Raw genomic sequence first — 20,619 nt, 5'->3', positions numbered from 1 at the left:
TCCAGTAGTTCCTACTCAAGCAGTTGGGGTTATGGTCTCTTCTAAGGATCCCCTGCCTGTTTTGTTTGGGTTTTTATCCCAGACAGATGCTTTCTTCTTTGCCTATGCTCTAAATACCTAGAAAAGCAGTGCAAATCAGCAGCAGCTTTAGGGAAGTAGCACACAGGTGAGCCTGAATAAGGCACCCTGAAGCCTTATTTCAGGAAGCCTTATTACCATGAGCACATGGAAACTCTTCAGCAGCCGAGCTCAAGAGCACACGGGGAGAGCTTCTGTCTCGGGCAAAGAGCTTCTTGCCCTATTAGCTATTCCCAACTGCATTCTGCCTTACTGACAGTCTTACTGATGGTCTTTTTGGCATGGATTCAGGTGGGAGCACAGTGGTGCTTGGTGCTAAGGTGTCCAGGAGGACTGGCAGCAATTTTGAGCTTGTCCTTGAAATGGTATTCCATTCCCCACCCCATATCCCATCCCTTAGGTTGCTGAAATTCACATATGTTTTTCTTTTTCTTAGCTTTTCTAATAAATTTGGTGTTATTTTTTAGGTTTTTTTTTTTTTTGGAAGAGTGGGGGTTTTGTTATTTTTTGTTTATTTATTTTAATTGCAAGACTATTAAAAAATTGCCATAAGTAATATGAGGCTGTTGTTGAATACTGAATTTTTGGATATTTTTCAAATTTTTTTAATCAGGGAATACATATAATATTTTTAGTATTTTTAATAGGGGTTCAGGTGCTTTTAATAGCCAAGAGTTACACTTGATTTAACACTAAAAAACAGGTATTGCTCTACTTTGCATCACATGTATCAATGTAGTTCCATAAAAGATGGATGCATTCTTTTGCTTATGCAGTTCTTTTGTTAGGTGCAGTGCAAGGCATTGTTTTCAATGTGTATTTAGATTAGGAGACTGTCCCTGTGTGTTTGAACACACAAAAATGAGTAAATACCACTGGCTTTTTGAGTTCTGCTCCTGCTTCTGCTGCTGACCCACAGGGCGCACATGTAACCCATCCTCACCCACACCATACCTCTGCTTAATCCTCTCCAGGGAAGGACTGAGCAGCCCTGTCACAAACATGTCAGGAAGCAGGTTTTGAGGCTACAACATTTACTTTTCTTCTAATCACGGCTAAAACCAGAAAACCCTGGGGACAAAGGAGGAAAATTGTGTTATGCTTGGATGGATTTAAAAATGCAAAGAAAAAAACCACAAGTTATTTCAGCATTCAATGTTACATTTAAAATTTGCAGAATATATGCCTAGAATTCAGTTTGAAATGAAAAATCAAAGAAGCTTTGTCACATATTTCCATTACATATTACCAAACCTTCCCCAGTGAAATCTCAGCTGAACAGGGCATGAGGTAATTCTGAGCAGATATAAATTCTATTTCTACAAAACTACATTTTGCAATTCCTGCTTTATTTCATCCATGGTTTCTTGAGCAGAACCAATCTAATCACAACACTTAGATGACAGGCTCTACAAGTATTGTCATAGTAGTAATAATAATAATAACTAAAAGGACTGCATCAAGTGTCTTTGCTTGTTTAGCCATACAATTCTTGTGTTATGTTTTAATCCTTTTGCTGCTGTCTCAGTTCTTAACAATGCTAGAAGGCATCATCTGCAACTAAGTATTTCTCAGTCCTAAAATCAGCTTCATGTAGTGAAAGGAACCCTGGAGATAACCATTGAGGTCATTCTTCAGTGTTCCATCACAAAGCTTTTTGTATTTACTCCCAATATTATTTTGCTTTATTGTGTTCTTGTCATTGCAGTTATATGCTTCACATATTTTCATTGGAATATAATACCCTTCTATGTGGATTTGCACAAGCCAGCTTTGCAAATGCAATTTATTTTTCAATTGTTTTATCAGAGTCATCTACCTGTAATAGATGATCTCATTAGGAAATGAAAACTTTTAACTTTTAGAACAAGTTTGATATTATTTTTATTCAACCCTTTCCCTTTTTCTTCATGCCAAACACATCATATAATATAATGAATTATGCACACAGATGATGAACTGGTACCAAATCACCTTTCTTCTGGGTAACAGATAGTTTTACTTTGTGCATACAGTGGTCTGTCTTCCTGTTGATGTATCCTTGGATAGGGAAGAAATTTATGACAGTCCTGCTGAAAAGGCTAATGGAAGTCACCAGCATTTTCCTGCCCTCTGGCAGGTTTCTTGGAACTAAGAATGAAATTGGAAAGTGCCCTGTTGTAATGATGCATTTAAAGTAAATCCCTAAGAATTTTCAGCCATTTCATCTCTGAAACTTTGATTTATTTCAACTACTGCAGAAAAATGATTCATATAAGGGAATTTTAACAAGATTTAAGCAAGTGGAGTTTTGGAATTAATTCATTAACAAGACTCATCTCATTTAGGAGTTTAGCATATTAATCAGCTGAATGTTTTACCTCCATTTTTTTCCTATCCATTTCCACTGTGGTATCAGTGTACTTTTGAAACTCTCCCTGACTAATTTTTCATCTTGTTAAATTTCTTCAGCTCTAGAGAAAAAAAAAATACTGGCTCTTCAGTCACAGTACTGCATTTTTAAACAAAGCTTCTAGATGTTTTAATTCTCTTTTCCTTTTAATGAAACAAGCCAACTGTGCATGTTTAAGTGGACTTTGAGATACTTTGGCAATGTGATGAGTGAATCTGTTATAATTGCACTTGCTGTATTTTTCTGGACCAAGTTTGGACTGATATTTAAGCATCTGATAGTCTGTGAACCTTGGTGATAGTCAGACCCCAACATTCAGATGTTAAGTGTTTTGTTTACCACAACCTTGGTGAACATGGCTATTTCAGGTGCATGGTTATAGTATCCCCCTCTGCATCAGGAAATGTGAATTTAATTTTCACTTCATATCTGTTTGAAGAGGGAAACTCAGCTGCTTTGCCTTGCATCTGCTATTGGGATGACAAAAGATCACAAGGCACTTTTCAGGATTATGACTTTTTGGCCCATATTTGCTAAAATAATTTAGTGTACTTACAAAATTGTGCAAGTGTATGAGGGTGACTTCATATTACCAAAATCATTTTGGTATTTAAGGGCTGCACAATTTCATGGGCTTAGTCTTTTTTCTTCAGCCCTTCAGCTTCTTGCTTGTGTTTTTTTAAAGATAATAGCAGGTTTTATAGTCACAGAAGGATTCTCAGTATGGATAGATGCATTAGAGATTATGAGATGGTCTCAATGAAGTGGCCCGTGCAAGTTTCTTCTCTGAGCATAATTAATATATTCTGCAAGGCAGCTGTGCATATGCTCCTTTTAACTTGTTTTGCAGTGGAAGAAGAATTAAATGTGTGCTTAATCTGAAGCTCATGTTCAAGTGCTTTGTTGAATCAGGCTCCATAATAACATTACAGTCTCTTCTAAATAGTGTTTCTCTGTTCCTGTGTTCCTGACTAGATTGAGCAATGTACTGTTTAATTACATGAGAGCCACTGAATATTGGCATTCAGTTCAACCCTAGGTAATGCTTCTGATTTCACTGTCCCCTTATCTAACAGATGTGACATCTTTACACTAGAGTATCTTATCCTCTAAGTAATAAGCCTCTTTTGTAATTAATTATATATGAAAAAGCAAGAGAAAACAGCTCAAAAAGGTATTTTGCCAATAAGAGCAGAATTGCATTTTTAAATCAATCTGAAATTAGGCTCAGAATTATGCAACTTCTCACTAATGGAGACACTTAATGGAAAGTGGAATGAAATTCATAAGAGCATAGTAACTTTTGAAATTTTACTAAAATCAGTGGAAAACTCAGGTGATAAAACTAAGCTCACTTAGAGTCCTGTCTTGAATTTGGACATCTTATTTTACAGGTGAGCATGAACATTGACCTGTCTTTGTGCAGTGAGAGGGAGCCAGATCAGAGAATAACCCCCATGAGCTGCATGAGGCTTTCATCTGAGAGATGTCAGAAAAAAACACCACCCTTATCTGATAGTCAGGGAGATGAGTAAGGACTGGTCCCTTCCTGCAGCAAGCATTTCCTGAGCTGTTCTCAGGCTCAGCACAGAGGAGGATTTCATGAATCCTTCGGAATTAGGAAGGATTTCATGGGATGCTGGTAGAAAGAGTTCCTGCCCTAAAGAACAGAGGGATTTGGAGGACAAATGAAGGGGACAAATACCAGTAGAAAGAAGGGACAGGAATAAAAGTAACATAAAATTTTAAAGCTCAGTATAGAATTTAGATGCAGAAGTATTTTTGTTGTGGGCTGAATATCTCAGGCTGTGTGCACAACTGAGAGATGGCACAGGAATTATCTCTCCTATCTGCTATAAAACCCCACAAATTCCACCTTAATTCAGCTTGCAGACATGTTAGGCAGACTCCTCCGGGGTTGTGAAAAGGTCAGTACTACAGCAGTGAGGTCAAAACCCTTTCCAACCTTCACGTCCAGCAACTGAACAAGTTCTGAACACAGAGTTAGTGTTATTACTGTCTCATTCTCCTAAACATTTCAGAAAACATTAAAAAATAAAAAAGAGGGGTCTCACAACTGTGGCTTTAAAACTAAACAGAGTAGGGAGTATAATGAAGGCAATATGAAAAGAGGGTTTGAGCCAGCAGCTCGAGTCTAACCTGACTTTATGTGTTGATGAATGCAAATTGGCATCGTCCCCTTGATAAATTAAATCAAGCTTTGATGAAATACACAAATCAATCAATTTGTGTATTTCAGGTTTCTTGTATAAGCAATGTCAAACAAGATAATGTATACAAGCCTGCTGTGCTCTTTATAAATTCTTTAGCATGTTCCTGTTTGGAGTTATACATTTTATGGGAATTGATGATTCGGAATAGATTCATCATTCATTTCACTGCAAAAAAGAGCAGGGGGTAGATATGATAAATTGATAACTACAGGCATCAACATATTTTTAATGCTCTTGATCAATTGCTGCCCTCAGACTTCATCTGCAATGCAGGGTGGTTATGGTAGCTCACAGGCCTTAATAATACAACAGTGTTTAAATAAACAATTGTGGGGTTTTCATACATTTTGCTAAGTAGATATAGTACATTTTAAAATGCTACAGTGTTCTTAAAAAGCTGATGAAGGCTGCATTTAAGCTGAAACAAGACTGCACTATCAGATTTACACAATGATAAGTGTCTGGCACACACAAATTCTATCTTGCTGCCCCAAATTGTGTGGTAGTAATTTCTACTTTGAAAAACCTCTCCTGTAAATTAAAATGCTCTATGCCCAGATTATGGCTGGGTGAGAAGAAGTTACAGGTATACCACCAGACCTGCTGTTGAACCATTTTCACGTTTTTCAGCATTTTACTACAATGAAATTCCATTTAATTCCAGAGGAATCACCTCCTCTGCCATCTCCTGGAGATGTTTCCAGAGATATTCTGCTTTCACATACATATCTTTATCCTAAACGCTTACAGTAATATTCACATTTATATTCACATCTATATTTCCAAATGACTCATATAAAAAGAGTATCTTTTTCTGTTTGGATCACTCCACTTCTTTTCCAGATCTCCCTCAGATGGATATCTGTTCCTGTTATTAGGGCACAAGGTTCATTGAAGTGAACAGACATTAAAAGGCTTTGCATTAGCCCTTTCTCCCTTGAGATAGCTTTATCTTACCTGAATTAGGCCATGTATGCTCCAGGCAGTGAGATGATCTAAGGGTAACAGTGGCACAGGAGATCACACAGGCTGGCTAGGAAAGTGGGACTAATTAGCCTTCTGCAGAAACAGAACATTACAGAGACAGCATCATGCAAGGGACCCTGTACTTCTCTGGGATGAGGTCTGTACCCCTGAGCAATGTTAGGCAGTGCTATGGTGTGGGTTATTTCTGGCTTTAACATTTGCACATCACACACCATTGCACATGTCCATGAGGTCTTCAGTGGCCCTGCTACCAAAAGCAAGGCCAGTAAGGTACAGAAAGTTGGCCCTCTTCCTGAAATAGAACTGTTTGGAAGATGTTAGGAAATAGTAAAAGTTGTTTTGGGTAAATAGTCATCATTATAATTTTTGTTTGTCTCAGTTAATGTTATCATTTCAGCAGAGAGATTAGAAAGGTTATCCAGCACACAGGTATGGCTCAGGTTATCTCTGATCACCAAAGCTCAAGTTTATTTTTGGAGCAATTTCAGTCCTGCTACATCAGTCATACTCTGTCATGCCCCATTACTAGAGATGGGGGTTTTTGAGGCCCCAATACTGTATTTATTATTGTGACAGAAAGATGTGTGTTACTAGATCTTGTGGTATTTGTAGATACAGAGAAAAATATTTACACCTTCAATTGAGTTACCCTCAATTTCAGTGTTGTGAAGGTAAGAAAATATTGCTTAAATCAATGGCTTTTTAAAGATTGATCTGCAGTCTGTTCCTCCAGAAGAGCTGAATGAATGACTTAGAATTAAATGTTTTAAATCTCTGCCATTTACTTGTTACAGAGCATTGTATCATACATCCTGTGTCTGCCTAAATTACCCAGACTTGAAAGGTGAATAGATAGTTTTCCAAGAGGATAAGAATTAAATGCCTCTCTCTTTCCTTCATCACAAGATCAGCCTTTAATTCACAGAATGACAGAATCACAGAATATGCTGAATTGGAAGGGACCCATAAGGATCATTGAGTCCAACTCCTTACTCTGCACAGACATTCCCAAGAGTCACATCATGTGCCAGAGTCCAACCAGCCTCTGGTGGAGGAATTTTTTTCTAATATTCAACCTAAACCTGTCCTCGCACAGCTTCAGGCCTTTCCCTTGGGTCCTGTCACTGTCACCACAGAGATCACCACCTGCTTCATCAGCACCAAAATTGAGATATTGGTAGTTATTCAGCTTGAGGGTGTATGATGTGCAGCATTACAGGATTCAGAGCCACTGAGAGTGGAGCAGGTGGTGTCTGAGCACAGAGAAACCCTGAAAAGATTGGGTTTTGATTCAGCTTGTGATTCTACCCTGTGCTGGCCACCCCTTCCCAACTGCATCCACCCATGTTCTCCACTCCTAAAGATCTCCAGCAGCATTTCCCCAAGCGGTGAGATGTGATGCAATAAGAGTAGCACACAAAGAACATGCCTGTGAAAGAGGAAAAAGGGAGAGGGAAGAAAATCTTGGGAAGTTTTTTATTTTGAAGAGAACTGGTGTCATATCCCACAGTCTGCAGAGACATCTTGCTCATTTCCATGCTTTCATCTACATAAATTAATTCAGCCTACATCTGGATCCCAGAATTTTAGGAACACATTTAGTATTCTGTGGCACTAAATCCTTATTTTGTTTTGCTTTTATTTGCAGTGAAATTAAAACTCAGCAAAGTGTAGAAGCAATTCCTTACACTCTTCAGTTATGACATTTGCCTTTTTGGCTGACACAGAGGATTGAAATAGAGATTCTAAGGTTTGTGCTGAGGAATGTGGTGTTCACAGTAAAGCACAGCTAAGGTTCTCTGGGGTTCAGTGTTACAGAGACAGAATTTGGAATATGTCACTACTGGGTTACAGTCATTAGTGTTTGTTTGCACTGATAATATACTGCCCATTTTTTTAACCTTGTCAAGTGTTTCTCAAGTTTCAAACAATTTTCTTTCATCAAAGCACAAGAATTGTTCACCCTCTATAAATGCTAGTTAACTCTGTGATCTATAGAAACACAGATTTTGAGTTTGTTTTTCTGGTGTCCTAAGTGGAACAACCCATAGAACATCACCTGATAATTCTTGTATAAAGATTCACACTTGGCCTAGAAGAACACATGTCAAGAATGTTTCACTGTGATATAAAGATCTGAATTGCTGAGGAATCACAGTATTTTCCCCAGTAATCAGTTTTTGATCAAAGTGATAATACTGAATGTCCTAGATGCCTCATTTCACTTTGAAAATATAATGGTTCATGCAACCTCCTTAACAATACAACATGTTCTGTTAAGCACTGTGTAGTAAGATGAATATTAAACATATCAGATTGACGTTAGATATTCTTTATACAATCCAGTAAAGTTTGAGGGTAATATAGCAGAGTGGGAAATTGGTAGAGGAACACCTAATTGTTATTAAGGGAATTGTTTGTTCAAGAGGTTTTTAGACACTCTTTGGTCTTTTAACTTCTGGGATTAGTTATTAGCAGATGATCAGAAGCATTAACCTGTAGGGCTGATGTTCTCATATCTGTGTCCTGGCTAGGACACAATCATTCACTGGTCAAAGGCATGAAAATTATCCCAACAAAAATATGAATGAACTACTCTGAGGCTCTCTAATAGATGGTTTTAAAAAAGAAGGAATAAGATTAGAATGTTTCTATAGCAAATAACAGGCCATTTCCTTAGTATGCAAAGCATTTATTTTTATTCAAGCTGTGTTTGTGCAGTTTCTCTGGACAGGAATCCAAAGCAGCTGTGCTTTTCTATTTGAATTCCTCCATAGGTTATAATGAAGAATGCTCCCAAACTACTGAACAGCATTTAAGGCTCTATTTTTAATCTTGCCATTCTTATCTTGTTCCAAACTGCCCAAGTTTTCTGTCTCATGGAAATTAAGTTGACAACAGAATTAATAAAAAGGAGGAAGGGAGGAAAGATAGAATCTTGTTATTCCATAATACAGTCAAGCTTCCATTATTTTTTTCTTGTTAACTGCACACTGGAAGCAGCTGCCCTCTCACTTTGCTTTGGTGTGAAGGTATAAAAGTAGAAAAGTTCTCCTTAGACTGAAGAAGCAATCAAAGTGATAGAAAATGTCCAGAAACCATATCCTGTGTGGGTAGAAATGATATGTCCTAGGTCCTATTGTGTATTATTCCAGTGTGTTTGCAAAAGGCTGAAGTCAAGTGAGGAATGAAGGGAGTTGGTTCATTGCCAGACTGAAAAACTGCTGCTATTAATGAAAAGACTCTGTTCTCAAAAAGAGACATTTTCTGGAATTGAGCATGCCATTTTGAAAAAAAAGAGTCTGAATGCTTCATTTAGAGTGCACCGGTGTGGGGTGATCTGGCTTTACCAAATCTAAACGCCTGGGTGTGAAAATAGATAAAGTATACGGACTGGTTCTCAACACAAAACCATGCCTGAAAATTAAAAGCCAAACCATCCTCCAGCTGCCCAGGGCTGGGTGCAGACACAGTGCTGATGGAGAGAGCCGGAGGAGGGGCTGTGCAGCATCCATCACCTGTCAGGGAGTCTGTCCTTGTCCTGCCCCGCTGGCCTGGCCTGCCTCAGCCTGTCCTGGGACTTCCCAACAGCTCCAAACCAGGAATCTGCTGCTCTGTGCTATCCCACTTTTCTTCTCTCACTGTGAATCTGATCTTGCAGGGAACTAGGAAGAGTTTTCAGGTCTGTGTAAACCATCGCACCATATCCAGGTATGGTGAATAAGAACCCAGGGAGAGAGGAGCTAAAAACTTTGTACAAAAGATATTACAAATCTTCCATTCCCACTGTCCAAGTAAATTCTACATTCACATGGGAAAATAATCATTAGATTATACAGCAAATTAGATTAACACCCTAAAAAAGTCCAGATCCCAGCAGAGAATTAGCCCTTTCAGTTTGCAGAGGCACTGGGCTCTGTCCGTTTCTGCTGTGCTGCCTGTCTCCAGCACTGGCTCTTCTCCACTGACAGCAGCAAGGTCTGCACTCTGAAGGATATAAATTAGCATTTCATCATGCTTACCTGCCATACCTGACCTCATAAAATCCCCATTCCTTTACAATGTTTCTCTTTATTTTAGTGGCACTCTTCCCTTCAGCAGACACAGGTTTTACCATCACAATATTGCATCTTATCCCTAGAGCATTTATAGAGTATGTGTCACAAGTTTAATGGACTGGGAACATAATTATTCTTATTGTATTCAAACTTTGACTGATGGCACTTGGCCATTTTTATTTTTTATTTTATTTTTATTAACAGTGAATTTCAATACAAAAAATATATTTTTTGTAAAAATATTTATTTTTTTAAAACCCACCACAACCTGCCAGGCCAGAATTCTCCTATCAGCTACATCTCAAAATATCAAATGTTACTGGCATTTTCCTTGAATTTCTTGCTGGGTGAGAAATACCTGGGAGCAAACTGGAATGATCTTGTATCAGAAAGGGCTAATTCTCTGCTGGGATTTGGACTTTTTTAAGGTGTTAGTCTAATTTGCTGTATAATCTAATGATTGTTTTTCCATGTGAATGTAGAATTTACTTGGACAGTGGGAGAGGAAGATTTGTAATATCTTTTTTACAAAGATGAGATCAGACTTGACTGAAAGAGAACACGTGGTGCTGATGTGGAAATTTTTGTTATTGTTTTTCCAGAAAATATTTCTTTTTAAGTTACAGGTTTAGGCTGGTTGAATTGGTGATACCAAGGGATAATGAGCAAAACCTTTCAGATAATAAAAGTAAAAAAAAAACAAAAACAAAAAAAAAACAAAAAAAAAAAAAACCCAAAACCTGAAAAATCAAAACAATTTAGTCAAACATTATCAAACAAATAAATAAATTTTCAAAAAATGTTTAAAATATATCCTCTGAAAATTGCCATGAATGTAATTCACAGAAGAGCAAGAAGTGGGTTAAAGATACACCCCCACAAAAGGAAGGACAAAAATCTATTTCTCTAGACATAATTATAGCTGTCATTTGACTGACATCTTTTTCATGTTCTTTTTTTCTCACTGCATAACATTAAAATAAAAATAATTGGGGATGGAATCAAAATATATATAGTTTTTGTAGGATTTCAGCATCTGATATTTAAAATCAACAATTTGCTGAGTTTCCATGGGAGATCAGTGAAGCCCTGCAAGCCCTACAGTGTGGCTGTGATCATGACATATACCTTAACAAATGAAGTTAATAACCATGCACTGATATATTGAGATTTTTCCCAAGGAGGCAGCCCCATGCTGTTTTCTATTTTCTGCATGTGTTGCCTGCATGATTGAGGGCTGTGTTAGTCCTGAGATTTGTGGGGATGGATTCAAGTATATATGATAAACACTGCAGGTAATGTATGGCCAGGGGCAATACTTTACTGTCTGAAGGATCTCTACCACTGAAGGGCCTTGTAAGTTGAAGTAGAAGCCCAGAGGAAACTGTCCAAATAATTTAAGAACATTATGTGCATTCATCCATGTTGTCAGAAAACATTTATTTTTCCCCCGTGCCTGCTGTAATAATTCAGGGACACAGTTCATTCTGGCTAACCAGGTGAGCTCATCTCCAAGGAGGTGGGCACTGCTCATGAGTAGAAACTCCCTTCTCACCTTCAGAGCTTTCACCTCTGACAAAGCCATTGGCAATCCCCAGAAGGAAGATGTACCTGGAATGTGGCAGCACTAAGGAGAGATGGGAACAGGGCAGGACATATATCTTCTGACTGAAAATATTGATGTGAAATTAGAAGAAATGTCAGGTCCAACCTCTCACTGGTATCAAATGCAAATGGAGCTGGTAGATTTTTTTGTCAGGTTTACAGAAACCTCTGACCTTCCCTGTTTTCCTGGGGGGCAGTGACTGTGGATGTAGTGGATCACATTATACAAAACAAGCAGCTCTAATTCTGCTGGGATGGCTCAATGTATATTAACATTAATGAGCTTGAAAAGAAAGGAAAGAAGAGGAGAGAAAAAGAGGTGCCCTTGCCCTACCTGTACCCATCTAAACATGATTTCCTTTTATGGCCTTTTCATCTCAGCATCCTTATTTTTCTATCTGCAGATGAACCTGGGTCTCACTAAACAATATTCCAGAAGGGAGTTGATGACAATAGTTTTTATTTCCCATGGTGCTGGTTGCCTCACCAGTCCACAGCTAATGAACAGAAAAGGCTACTTCAGTAGCCTTTTCATATCTCAGAAACATGAAATGTAAGAATCTAGGCTGAGTTTTGGGTATTTTTTAATAATCAAACAGAACAATCATTTTTCACTCTCCCTTTTGACTAAAACATTCAGTCTGGAATTAATTTCTTTCCTTATCTGATTGAGGAACACCAGTTCTAGTCCTTCTCTAAGGGATCTTCAAAGGTGTCAAAATTCCATGTGTAAGAGCCAGATGCAATAAGTCAAGGTATTCCACTGAAAATTATGAAAGAGGAATATCCTCACATGGAGTTGGGTGTGTGCAGTGTGGTCATTCACAACAAGCCAACAAAAGATTTTGGCTAGCCTTCTCAACTAATATGTCTCACCTACTGCATAAATTATTTGTGACTAATTTTCTTCCTTTTATCAAAGAAGACTGTCAAAATGTTTTTGTCCCATCTATTGCCTATGGCTACTTATTTTCTGTGTTCAGAATTTCATTTGTAAATAAGGCTTTTCACTGCTGGAACAGTTCCGCAGTCAGGTGGCAGTACCTGGAGCAATAATTTAACACATCTAATGAACACTTCAGTGTTTCTAGCTGCTAAGCAGGATTTGGAAATCTTTCCTGCTTACCTAACACACTCTTTGAAGAAACATGTATCTAATGAAAGCAGAAAGCAAGTGTCTTGAAGTTTTACTGGACCTTTTCCCAGAAAATGGCCTCACCTTGAGGCTTCTGAGTGAGCTGTGCTCCCTCTGAGCAGGCTGAGGGAGAACCAGGCTTTCCCTGGAGAAAAGAAGATTGCACCACCATGAAGGTCATGCTTTACCTGTCAGGCTGTAGAGGAGCAAATCAGAGTTAAAATCACAAACTACTGCTGCTGAGTTGATGAGATGCTTCTGCAGCTGGCCTCAGGCTTGGGAAGCATTTTCTTCTGCTCCTCTTCTTTTCCATGAGTGTGGTACACGAGGGCATAGCAGTCCTGCAGAATTCTCTTCCCTCTTACAGTTATCCACACATCCACAGCTGCAGAAAGAAAGTGCAAAAATCACGTCCAGAAAGAAAGAGAGGACTGGGTTAATACAGCTGCTGGAGGTGTCTATAGAAACTCACGTGCCTAAATTATTGATAGGTGATTGCAGGCATTTGTGTAAAATAGACACACATACATTTCTAAGTTTAATGCCAGCAGTTAAATATTAATGATTCTTTTATTAAAAAAGCTTTTTATCAATTTAGCTCTGGTTATAGAGTCCTGGAGGCAAGAAAAAGGCATATGAAACCATTAGGATTTTCTGGGTGATTAGGGATGCCTTATGCACAAGAGAGCAATCCCAGTCTCAAATTTCAGTCCTCAGAATAAGGGAAGAGGAACAAACTATTCCTTGGCAGCCATGGCAGGCTGCCAGACAACCAAACAAAGAGGGCAAGGAGTCCTTTGCAGAGTATCCCAGTGCTCTGCACACAGATTAAAACCAAGCAAGCTACCAACAGCAGGCATTTCCAGAGGGGATGGAGGATTTACTTCTTGCTGTCCATCTCACTGCTGTTATTGTCTCTGTAATGTTGGGCTGGCTCCATTCAGACAATGACTGATCAGGGTCTTTGCCAGTCCAGCAATTGTCAGGGATCTGCAGCTCCAAACAACTCCCAGCTAGCACCAAACTTCTCAAACGCTGTGCTGAAGTTTGCAGCAGTAGCTCCAGAGGATTTTAGCCAGCAGGGCTTGGGTTTTTTTCCTAATGCAATTAACACTGCTATCCATTTGTCCCTGGAATGCTTTCCTGCACTGCACTATCCTGCCATGCTGGTGTTTTTACTGCAGTGTCTAGTTAATTAGCACTCGGTCTGTCTTCCCGATACTTTGGTTCCAGTCTCATTACATTATGCAAATCTGCATCTTGCTGAATCTGCCACGTTTTAGGCCACATGCTGAAATAATCAAAACCCCTCTGCATCCCATTGTTGTTGTCCTTTCAGTTTCTGGGTTTATTAATTTCTGTGCGTGTGTGTGCCTGTGTGCTAATTTAGAAGCAATTGAAATCTTAATTTCAGTTCTCACATAAACTGTAACATTGTCATTCTAAGCAGATGACATGAAATGACCAGGTTTTTTTTCCTAAATGTTTCTGCCTGAACCTCCTATTTTTTTTATAAATATTTATCATTTTAATGTTGAGTGTCATCTTCCCTCATTCATTGGGTTTTTTTGTCCCAGACAAAAATATCTGAAATGGGCTGTGGGTCGAATCTTGTGAACTGAAGTAATGAATCCAAAAAACCAACAAAAAAAAAAACAAAACCAAAACAAAACCAAATTTTAAAAAAAACAAAAACAAAAAAAAAACCCCAAAAAAATGCAAAACAAACAAACAACCCCCCCGCATTATTTCAGCATCTAAGAATTAAATATTAAACTGAAAGATAAACTTGGAACTTGCACCTTGAAATTTAAGCTTAAATAAACAACTCAGATAAAGCAAATAAATAATAAATTTTAATACTAGAATAATATAATTTATACTAATACATAAATATTTTAAATAATAAAAAATAATAAAATTATTTGCAATCAGGTCTCCAGTGTGCTAGGAATGTTCAAAATACCTGAGAAAAGGAACCTCTCATTCAAGGACCTTTTCAGTCAGAGATGCTTATAGACAGAGTGTTGCATGCATACCCCCTGAAAGACTGAGATCTTGAGGAGAGCTTCCTAACTGAAATTGGTTTTTTATCATGAAAAGTTGAAACAAGTTTCTTGGCAGCCTCCTGAACTGTAGGAAATCCAATATTCTGCTGATTTTTGGTTGTCAATCACATGCCAGTACAAGATTGGTGGGATTAGGATCAGCAGGGTAACTGGGACTGCAGCTGAACTTGCATTTTATAGTGCCACAGTGCTTGCTTTGTCAGGAATGATGACTGCACCTAGAAACACTGAGCAGTGGAAACAGACAGCTGTAAAATATGGCTAATGCAGATAATCACCTGTCCATCACAGGTGACTCCTGTGCGTTGGACCTGTTTTCTACAAGCAGAACTCTCAATTAGCAGGGGCTGGGTGAGAAGGTCCTGCCAGCCCTGCAGTCCAAACAGGGACGTGCTGGAGGGAAGGGGAGCAGGCAATGAAATTCACTTGCACACAGTCAGGAACAAGGACTGCAGTTTTTTGTCTTTTGTCTTCTTTGCTGTGCCTGTTACCCAACAATATTCCCATATTCCCTGGACCTTGGCAGTATCAAAGTAGTGCTTGTTCCTTTTTTCTTCTCCTTCTGAGCTGCTACAAGAGAAGCAATATTTTGAAGGAAAAGATGAAACAAATTTCATTTCCTTATTTGTCTTACTAGAATCTCTCTGAACAAAATGGATCAAGCTGGTAGTTAAAAGTCAGTTTACACTCAGAGATTCAGAGATTAAAGAGAAATTGTTACTATAAGAGGAGACTTTTCATGTACCTCCTGTCCTGGAAAAGCCGGAGGGCACACTAAAGGAGTAAAATTGAGTGAAATGATATAGAATACACCACATGTTGGAGATTCACAGTGATCTTTGCTGATGAAAGCAACAAGAGCAGCGGCAACCGGACAAAATTATGATTTGCTTATTCTCTGAACTGATAGGACACTATTTCCAACTCCACAGCACACAGTTCAGACATTTGAATGAATGAATCTGTGATATCTCACTATGGGAGATGGGAAATTCATCTCCAAGCAGGAGCTCACAAGGGCACTCTGGGTTGGTCATGAGTGTACTAAGGTGAGATTTGATGAAAAGCACATGTAATAATTTTGTTGAGAGACACAAGTTCAGCTTCTATCTTATGCAGCTGTCTAAGAAAGCCTAAATGTTTAAGAATAATTAAGAGATAGGAGAACCTTATTTATTGTCTCCACCATAACTCTATCACAGCTGACAAATAATGAAAGTTTCAGAGATAACATAAATAGATCAGTTACTCAATAGAGTAGTTTCTCAAAAGGCTGGTTAAAAGTTTTCAAACAGGACAGTTCTTGCTTTTCTTTCATGTTCAGTCTTTCATAGGGGAAAGCTTTTTAAACTTGTACATTCTCCTGATTGAAACAAGGAAAACATAAGGAACACCTGGATTCTGACCCTAATATTTTCCTCACTTTAAAAAAAAATCAGATTGGTGTGTATCCTTTCACACAGGATTTGATCACTATTGACTTTTTTGATACATTAGGAAAATGAGTTATAAGGCACTTGAGATCTCATTTGCAACTCTTCCAAGAAGTCTCTGGGGGTGTTTAGGCTGAACTGAATACCCTTGACTCCTTTAGAAACCTCTCTCAGGGATCCAATTAATTGGAATCCACTTTCAGGCATTGTCACTCTTTTGTTCTCAGGGACCTTCTGCAGCTATGAGAGATCTGATTAGGTCTGATTGAGAGGTCTGATTGTTGACATTACAGCTGACAGTGTGCATTTGCTGCCAGGGTCTGGGCAAGACTCTTATCCAGATGAACAGTTTCTCATCATGGGAGATGATAAAGAGGAGGGGAAAGGCAAAGAGACAAACAAACCCTTGGCCAACTCACTTATTGAGTGAAGCTGGGATTCTGACAGAAGTAGTTAATTAGGTAATAATTTATTCACTGATTATCAGCACTGCCTGCCTAAAACCAAAATGCAGCATTTGTATTGGAGCAAGCAGAGTGTAACTTTATAGTATACTTGTGTTGTCAATTACCTGCCTAATAGGCTTGTAATTGAAACAACTATTACCATGCAGTTCCCATAACAAGCAAAAATCACTGTAAAATGATGCATGAAGCCCCACCAAGTCTGTGGAGAGCATGTATAAATCATGTAATCATCAGCAGCTTACTTTGTGAATCCCAAAAATTGATTAAAAATAATTACACTTCCCCAAGGAACTTTTCACAGAAGTGTCTCAAAAATTCAGGAACTTTTGGATGAGAGTCTGGATCTTTTTAAAGCCAAATCTCAAGCCTATGGACTCAATGGATAGTTTGTCTTAATTTCATAAATGTTTGGACCAGGCATTTAAAAGTCAAAGTATGCCCAGGTCTTATGCATTATGTCACATGCTGAACTTCCCTGACAACAAAAGGAAAAAACAGGTCTGCAGCCAACCTCACTGCTGCCTTCCCAGTGACAAAGCAGCATTCAGCTGTCTGGTCTCACCTGCTCCAGAACTCCCCCTCTCAAACTGCTTGGAATAACAAGAGAAGCAGGCTCAGGTGCTGATGTTTCTTTCACTCCATCTATTATTTCTATTTCTATTTCTAGAAGCACTGGAGGTCAGGATGGCCTGAGGAGTTCAAGGAAGCACATTATCCTTGCATCCTTCCCCCAGCATAACTGGTTGAGAAAGCAAGCACAGGCCAGGTAAAACATGGAAGGGGTTAGGATGTGGAGAGATTTCGGTATCTTACTGAAAAGAGGACTACAGTTTTAACATAATCCTCACAAATTTGGCCACTAACCAGATTAACACACAGAACTCCTTGAAGGAAATGGTACTGCACACACTTGAGCTTTTTGTGATAAACACTTGAAACGTGCTGCAGGTTCCCCTCCTGGCAGGCACTGCTCCCGACTGTGAAGATAAGAATTATCTGCACTTCTGAACCAATTGGCAAATCAAGCATATATTCAACTTTAGCAATAAGTTAGTAGGAGGCATATTACATTCTGAGGGCAGAGAAAAAGAAAACATACTTATTCCCCAGGCAGAAATGTTGGCAGGAAATCCTGACCTTTCTTGGTTTATTTAAGTCCTTTAACTAGCCACTTCTCACACCATACAGCATCTAAGTTAGCTTAAGAGAAACCTGAGACAGTTTTCCTCATGAAAAACCCAATGAGTTAAAGACTTGAAAGTAATCCTGATGAAACAGCCTGACCTCTTTCACTTTCTGCCCTCTATTTTAATACCTTCATTTAAGTGAGAAGATTTGACTTTATAGAATATTCAGTGTTGCTCAAAAATAAAAGACTTCCACCCCCAAATCTTTATGATTAAACAGAATGCCTTATTCTGCCTTGGTCTAATTTGTATCATAAATTAGCCATTTCACTGTGGATTCCTAAATGATAGCTGAGCCAGTTAGCAAGTTCTACTTCTTACTGCAAAACTAATTCTTAGCTTCAAATGCCTCCTGGGTGTATACACTAGACTTTGATTTTTCCTGTTTATCCTAATAAAATCTCCTACATGCATCTCCTACCTATAAAAGGACAACAGATTTATTTTCTTTCTGTAGCATTTAAGTCAGTATTTCTGCTGTCACCACATACCTCCACTGAGAATGTTCATCTGAGAGGGGGCTTTTTTCAGGTCACTTACATCCAATTAAATCCTCCAATTAGATCCTCCATGCCTTCATGTTTCTTCAGTGCTCTTGCAGATCACAGGACCATGCTCTGACCTCCCAGATGGGCTCTCCCTGCAGATGTGGCCTCCAGAGCCAGCCTTGCACTGCCCCACACCTCTCCAGCTTCTCAAATCTATGTCTTCAGACACATAGTGCACAACAAAGGAAATGAAGGCAGAGAATTAAGGCCTTAACAGAGCTAAGAAATGCAGTGTTGAGGACACTGGAGAGTGGAATCTTCCAGAAAGCAGCCAAGAGCTGGTAAGTGCTTGATCAGGTCCTTTTCCCACCTCCTTAGGGAGACGTGGTTTCCTGTCTTAATGCAGTTCTCTCTGTATGTCCTGCTCCCCGCACCAGCATCTTCCTATGATCAACATGGAAATTTAGCTCCTGTACCTACCCAAAACTCACAGCTCCTTGCAGCTGCTGCATAAACCTTTTCTTCCTCAGATGTGCCACAGAAGCCAGCAGAGGAACTCTCTGGGGCCAGGGCAGAAGCCTGCTGTGTGTCTTTGGTGGGGCAGATTGCTTGCAGAAATACAATTTACAGCTTGGTCATGAGCAGTGCAGATCTCAAAGTATCATGAAAAGCAAATGTTCTGCATAATCTGATACAAACATATTAAATGCTGTCACAGGATGTTTGCTTAAATGCTTGATATTTCAAAGCTTTCCACAGTACATATTTAAACAACCAAAGAATATCAGGACCTTCATCTTGGCTGGGTCTTGTACTGTTCCATTATTAATCCTGTTTGTTGTAGCCCATTCTTTAGATGTCTTGTGCCAAGTTCTGATGTGAAAGTGGGAAGTGAGAATAGGGCAGATATTTAAACTCACCCATTTGTGGTATTTGCCTCTCCCAGGGGAAGAGTGAACTGAGCTGTTCCCAAAGTTCCAGCCCTCCCTGGCAGCTGATCTGGAGCTTTACTCTGCTGAGGGGCAAAATTCTGCCCTCAGACAGGGAGGGAGTTGCTAAAGCAGCTTGGTTGTGAGAAAGCAGTTCCAGAAGGTTTTATCCTGCAGGAACAGGAAGGATGTTGTTGTGGCTGTAGCCATAGGTGCAGATGCAGCCAGATGCAGATCAGGGATGCTCTGACCTTGCCTGGAAGCCTGTTCCACATCCCAGTGCCCCTGGCAGCATGCACCTAGCTCCCAGCTATGCTCCTGTATGTCCCATCTGCCCAGAGGAGCACAGCTGTCTTATTTATCTCATTTAAACTTTCTCCAATTGCTGCAGCACTTCTCTCTGCAAACCCCTTTGTCAATATCTCTTCTAGTGCCCTGGAAGGAATATAATAGTCCAGGTGCAGCCACAGTCAGGCTGTGCAGAGGAAAATTATTGACTTTTTTTTTCTCCATAATGTAATGTCTCTCTACTGTAGCCTAAGATTGCATCCCCTTCCTTTTCCTGCTCTCACATTGCAAATTCCTCTATGATTTCTGTATTGCTAGCCCTCAATCTCTGTCAGCAGCAGTGCTTCATTCCATTGAATGCAGCATTAATTTGTTAGTGTTTATAGACCAGGGAGTGCTGCTATGTGAGAGGCTGGACTGGATCATCTAGAGACAATATAATATCAATGGCAGCCAGACAAAGAGAGAATTGACAATTCAAAAATAGAAGGGAAAGGAGGAACTGAAGACAAAATTTAGTGAGTAATAGATCTTTCATTTCTGTGGGAGTCCAAAGATTTAAAAAATTGCTCACAGTTTAATGGCAAAAAGACTTTTAAAACCACAAATAAAAATTCTTAAAAACAGTAAAATTCTCATTTTAAACCTTACTGAGGTATTTTTTTAAACTTGAAATTAATAGTTCTGAGATTTTTCCTTTTTTCTTGACTTGTGTTCCTTTACTGTCACATAATAATTTAAAAATATCTTTTCAAGGCAAAATATTGTTAGCTTGTAAATTGTTTGTTTACATCCTTTGACAAAAAAAAAAAAACACAGTTCAAAGATAAAATTTATAATTATATTTTATATATATTTTTTTCAAAATATTTTCTTTTTAGTTGACAGTATTAATCAAATTAGTATTAGTAGCTAAGTTCCAGCCCAGTTTTTACTTTCTTCATTCTTCTTCCCAAAACCAATTTTGGGAAAACTGACTGGTAAATGATCATCCACTTCGATACATAATGCTTGATCAGAGAGAAAGAAACTGAAATGAGTGTACAATGAGCAAGAAGGGAAGAATCAAAGGGAAGGAATGCTGCAAACAGGCAAAGTGGGAGATGGAAATAAGCTAAAAGCAGAGGAAGAATTTGAGGATTCACAGGGAGAGAAATAAGGATAATATGCTCGAGAATGGGAATAATGTAAAACCATGGACTATGAGTTCACACCCAGTGGGAAAAAAAGAAAAAAGAGGTTTTCAAGTCAGGTGCCCAGATGTCCTGC

General features: G+C 38.9%; 1 long non-coding RNA gene across 3 annotated transcripts; it reads right to left on the bottom strand.

Annotated features, from left to right (window-relative positions):
- Positions 1–1,105: 1,105 nt before the first annotated feature.
- On the bottom strand, positions 1,106–18,712 carry LOC134421643 (uncharacterized). 3 transcript variants are annotated; one of them, XR_010028644.1, is made up of 4 exons: positions 18,614–18,654; positions 18,186–18,352; positions 12,678–12,874; positions 1,106–1,149 (listed from the first exon to the last, which is right to left on the bottom strand). It is a non-coding gene; the product is annotated as an uncharacterized LOC134421643 (long non-coding RNA). The 3 variants fall into 3 exon arrangements; XR_010028642.1 differs by having other exon boundaries at positions 18,186–18,712; XR_010028643.1 differs by lacking the exon at positions 1,106–1,149 and adding an exon at positions 5,661–5,737 and having other exon boundaries at positions 18,186–18,712.
- Between the last annotated feature and the right edge of the window lie 1,907 nt (positions 18,713–20,619).

This window comes from Melospiza melodia, chromosome 9 (assembly GCF_035770615.1).
Source record: "Melospiza melodia melodia isolate bMelMel2 chromosome 9, bMelMel2.pri, whole genome shotgun sequence".
NCBI lineage: Eukaryota > Metazoa > Chordata > Aves > Passeriformes > Passerellidae > Melospiza > Melospiza melodia.
Note: the sequence above shows the minus strand (reverse complement) of the source record. Positions and strands in the feature narration are given on the sequence as shown.